Source organism: Hevea brasiliensis, chromosome 2, assembly GCF_030052815.1.
Source record: "Hevea brasiliensis isolate MT/VB/25A 57/8 chromosome 2, ASM3005281v1, whole genome shotgun sequence".
Classification (NCBI taxonomy): Eukaryota; Viridiplantae; Streptophyta; class Magnoliopsida; order Malpighiales; family Euphorbiaceae; genus Hevea; species Hevea brasiliensis.
The window spans coordinates 63,793,991-63,799,460 of NC_079494.1; positions in this window are offsets into that span (position 1 = coordinate 63,793,991).

Below are 5,470 nucleotides of genomic sequence, written 5' to 3' on the forward strand. Positions count from 1 at the left end.
TAGTTTTCCCTTATGATTCACACATACACCTAATTAAGCACTTCCATTCATTATATATGTGTATATACACCTTAAATATAATCTCTAATTCATTCTAAGTCCATTAAAACCATCAAAAACACTCCATCATTATTCCTTCCTTAGGGCTGCCGAAATTCAAGGTAAGCATACACACAAATTTGGTTCATTTAATTCACAAATTCATGTTGATTTCAAGTCCCTAACATGGAAAATAAGAGTTTTAAGTAGATAGGTGCACTAACCTCTTGTAGGGCAGATTTCTCCAAGCTAAAACTTCACTTTCCTTCACTTTCTAGGCTGCCAAACACTTCCCCAAGAGGTATGGACAAGTTTTAGTGAAGGTGACTTAGGGTTTTATAGTGGAAATTCATGGGAAAATGGAAGTAATTAAAGAAAACTTCCATGGAGGGTTATGGAGGAGAGGATCACGTTTTGAAGAAGAAGATGGCTGCTTGTTTTTTAAATTTCCTTGGTCTCTATTGTCTCTTTAGTAGTTAATTTAAATGGTTGTTTGAATGCAATTGGTGGGGACTTGTAAATGACATCATAAAGATGTCATAAATTGATTTTTATGGATTTTTCTTTTCTTTTCTTTTCTACTAACTTCGAATTAATTTTTCATCAACATTAATTTATATTTTATGTCATAATAATTATTTACTCAACTGGACAACAAGGCCAAAAATCGTCTCTGAAGGCGAAATGACCAAAATGCCCTCCGTTTGGCTTAACGGGTTAAAATTGTCTGTACCGATTGAAAAATTTTTCTAAATATATTTTTGGCATTCTAATTCCATAGGAACCTCAATGACCCTTCTCTGGAGTCCCAAAAATTATTTTATAATTTTTCCCCCGGGTCTAGGGCTCCTCGTTGCGAGAACCGCAACTTACCTCTGGTTACCTATCGCTTGGGCACCGGCTCATTTGACTTGGTTGTATTTTATTTCTAACATTTTTACTAAATTTTTCTTATTAATATTTGAGTTAATTATGGTTCCTGACTTTAGTTTAAATGTTTTTTTCGGACGTTCTAGCTGTCCGGACCGACACTGGTCACCGAATAAGAGAATGTACTGAGTTGCTACGGGAGGGTGTTACAACTCTTCCCCTCTTATTTAAATTTCATCCTCGAAATTTATCCAATGTAAATAGCCAAGGAGATACTACCTCTTTATTTCTTCACCTTTCCGTGTTATCCTACTTCACTTTCTCCTTAGTCTCAATCCTATCCTCAAACAGTTATGTACTCATCCTTTTTCATCTTAAATACAGTCTCCTTCTCATCTCCATTCGCTATCTCATTGTCTCCTCACTCTCTTATTCCATACCTTAACCTAAAATAAACAGGAAATACAGATCTACAATAGTGTCACCTCGACTCTTATGAATGCAATGCATGATATGCAATCTATCTAGGTCCAGAAACGCCTAAACCGTGCTCTGATACCAATAAATGTGACACCCCTAACCCGACTACAGTGTAGCCGAGCAAGGCGTGCTACAATCGGTGCCGGAGCACCCTAACTTATCTTACTTTATTTTTTTCTAAATAATTTTGAATTCATTTAATTTAATATCAATTATTTTTTTGACGGAGAAACCAGCGAAGTTTCCCCTATTTTATTATCGTTTGGCGTATTTCAATATTCACCTGTTTGAAATTCAACAATATTTCTAAAATAAAATCTTATCAATGCTAATCATAATTATCTCATCAATCATTCTCATAATTTTCTCATATTTCAAATCTCATCCATACATTTCAATTTCATAATTATTTCCATATATTTCCATTCATACTCAATTCATATGTAAACATTCTCAAATTACATAAGCAAAATTTTCAAATTTCCTTAATTTACATAATTTACAAAATAATTACAAAATTTCATAATTTACATCATAATACAATATCTAGCATTTTATACAAAATACGAAATAGGATCTATATGGGCCCTATCTACATGCATTGCTGAGGAGGTGACAACCTTGAATACTTCAGACATTTCTGCAGATCAGAACTCCAAAATCTCTGTTTAGTATTCGCTGGGCTTTAACTTCAGTACCTGCGCGAGGAAACAATTCCATCGCGCTAAGCATTGCTGCTTAGTGGTGCAATAATATAACAAGGAAATAATATACAAATAAAGATAGAAATAAAACATAATTCAAATAATTAAGATTTATTTATACTTCACATGCGGTTTCTAAAATTTAATATGTTTCATCCTAATTTAGTCTTCTTTGAAAGTGTTTATTTGCCAATGTACAGTAATAATGTACAAAGAAAAATGATTTGAAAATAATAAATTTATGCTTATATTGTTATATAAGCACATTTGCAATATTTATTTATGTTATAATTTTCTTTACTAATCTTTTAGCATTTTCTATATACTTGCTAGGCTGTCTCAGATTATTTCATAATAAGTAAATTTTGATATCTGTCCAGTTCATTTTGATTCTTTCTAATAAATAACTATCCTAATTTATTTTAGGTCATCTTACTCATTTATTTTATTTAATTTCTAATATTTTTAATTGCTAATATTCTTAACTTATCTCAATAAATTTCACTGCCCAAGTAACCTATGACAGGCTGACTAAACTGGATAACGGGTCGTTGGCACTAGACACCGCGGTGCCTCGGGCCGTCATACCATGGGACGCGGAACGTCAACCACGTATGCAGTCAATATGGCTAAAAAGCCATGATAACACACAATGGGGCATAAAAGCAATGAATATTGGCATAAAGCCATGGATGCGGGCATGAAGCCATGAATACAGGCATAAAGCCATGAATACAGGCATAAAGCCTTTCGCAGTACTGCTAAAACAATACCCTATTGGCATGCCAATCTATCCAATCTGACACACGTGTCTAGGCAATACAAGGGCACATAATATCATTAAATATTAATATATGGTATTTTATGACTTCATTATTTAATGATAAATTTCAATTATAATTCATACATTCATTTGATCATTTATATGATCACAATTCACATCAATTATCCTTTTTTTTACCATTGTACTCAAAATACTTCTCCTCTCTACAATAATGAGAACTAATGTCTCATTCATACATTAATATGGTTCATTTATTCATTCATTATGTTATTCATATTGATCACACTTCTAAACAATGGTTCACATGTACCATTGTATTCAAAACATTTTTCCTTTCTCATTTATACATTTAAGAATCTACTTATGTAGTCACAAATTTTATATTTCAAGTTGAGTTATTAATATTTTATGAATTCCATTTGTGATGGGCATGTAAGCCCTAACTATCTATTCACATCAATTAGGTGACTTATTTTTCATGTTTCAAGTAATCCATGAATATTTTATGGATTTCAAATTTATGGCCTTAATTTCTTTTTTAACAATTTTGACTAGGATGCATAGTCCACATTTGTCATACAATTCTAAGCATTTAAGCTTAGAATTGGTTCTAGGTCTTCATCTTAATTTACTAATCATTTTGGTTACTATTCACCTTACTAGTCAACCAAAATGTTGACTTTTTTATACTTAATGGATATATTAATTCTAATTGCACCAATATCCCACATTTTGAGTTTTACATTTGCTAGTATTAATTGCCAATTGCAATTTAAAGTCCCCTAAATGCATTTCTAATTTCACATTTGAATTTCAAGTTTTGGTGTCACTATTCACCTCATTGGTCAACAAAAATGTTGACTTTTGGATAGAAAATAGGTACATTGGTTTTGACACTCCAAACATACCACATTTTCCATTTAAAACTTGTTGGGATTAATCTCCAAATCCATTTCCAAGCTTAGCACTAAGGGGGCAGAAATTTCAGATTTTGTGCCCTAATTTCACTGTTCCATTAGGGACTGTTACACTAAGAATTTGAGGAAATGGTAAACATGAAAGTTGTTCCTTATTTTGTCTAGTTGAATTTCTTTTTTTGAATCACTCCATTTGGAGTTTTGTAGCTCAAGTTATGGCCAAAATAAGTTTACTGTTCACGGGTACTGTTCCTGCTGAAATTTTGGGTTTTGGCAGATTTTGGTCCAACTTTGGTCAGTAATTTGACCAAGTTAAGTTCATAATTTGGTCTAACTCCAAGTTAAGTCCATCGGTTCAAGAATCACCTAAATCCGAGTTTTTTAGAGAGAGTTATAGCCATCCAAACATTACTGTTCAAATGTAAATCTGCAGAGTTGCAGGTTTGATAACTCAACTTTGTTCAATAATTTGAATGGGTTAATGGCATAATTTGGGGTAGGTTTCTTCATGAAAGTTGTTTGTCTATATCATATCTTGTTACTGTAAAAATTTCAGGTCAATTGACCATATCTACAGTGAGTTATGGCCAAATGAACAGTTACTGTTCATTTGGTCATTTCTGCAGGTGCTGTTGCAGGGTATCCGGATTGGGGCCAACTTTTGGTCCTCTTGCTTTAGTCTTTTAGGCATGGTTTCTTCAGCAAAAATGTGCCATTATAAGCCTAGTTTCATGTCCAATTGGCCAAACACCAATTGAACCTACACAGCCAAAAATATGGCAGTCCAAGTGGACTGAAATTTCAGTCACTCTGCTGCTGTCCTTAGGCAGCCTACACATTCACTTTGCCATGCTATATTTCAGTCCAAATTGTGGTCAACTTACCTAGAATGGTCACTAATTGACCATTAAAATGTTCTCTAAAAATTTCCTAAGCCAAGTCAATTTTTCACTTCTCAAAACCCTAGTTTTCCCTTATGATTCACACATACACCTAATTAAGCACTTCCATTCATTATATATGTGTATATACACCTTAAACATAATCTCTAATTCATTCTAAGTCCATTAAAACCATCAAAAACACTCCATCATTATTCCTTCCTTAGGGCTGCCGAAATTCAAGATAAGCATACACACAAATTTGGTTCATTTAATTCACAAATTCATGTTGATTTCAAGTCCCTAACATGGAAAATAAGAGTTTTAAGTAGATAGGTGCACTAACCTCTTGTAGGGCAGATTTCTCCAAGCTAAAACTTCACTTTCCTTCACTTTCTAGGCTGCCAAACACTTCCCCAAGAGGTATGGACAAGTTTTAGTGAAGGTGACTTAGGGTTTTATAGTGGAAATTCATGGGAAAATGGAAGTAATTAAAGAAAACTTCCATGGAGGGTTATGGAGGAGAGGATCACGTTTTGAAGAAGAAGATGGCTGCTTGTTTTTTAAATTTCCTTGGTCTCTATTGTCTCTTTAGTAGTTAATTTAAATGGTTGTTTGAATGCAATTGGTGGGGACTTGTAAATGACATCATAAAGATGTCATAAATTGATTTTTATGGATTTTTCTTTTCTTTTCTTTTCTTTTCTACTAACTTCAAATTAATTTTTCATCAACATTAATTTATATTTTATGTCATAATAATTATTTACACAACTGGACAACAAGGCCAAAAAT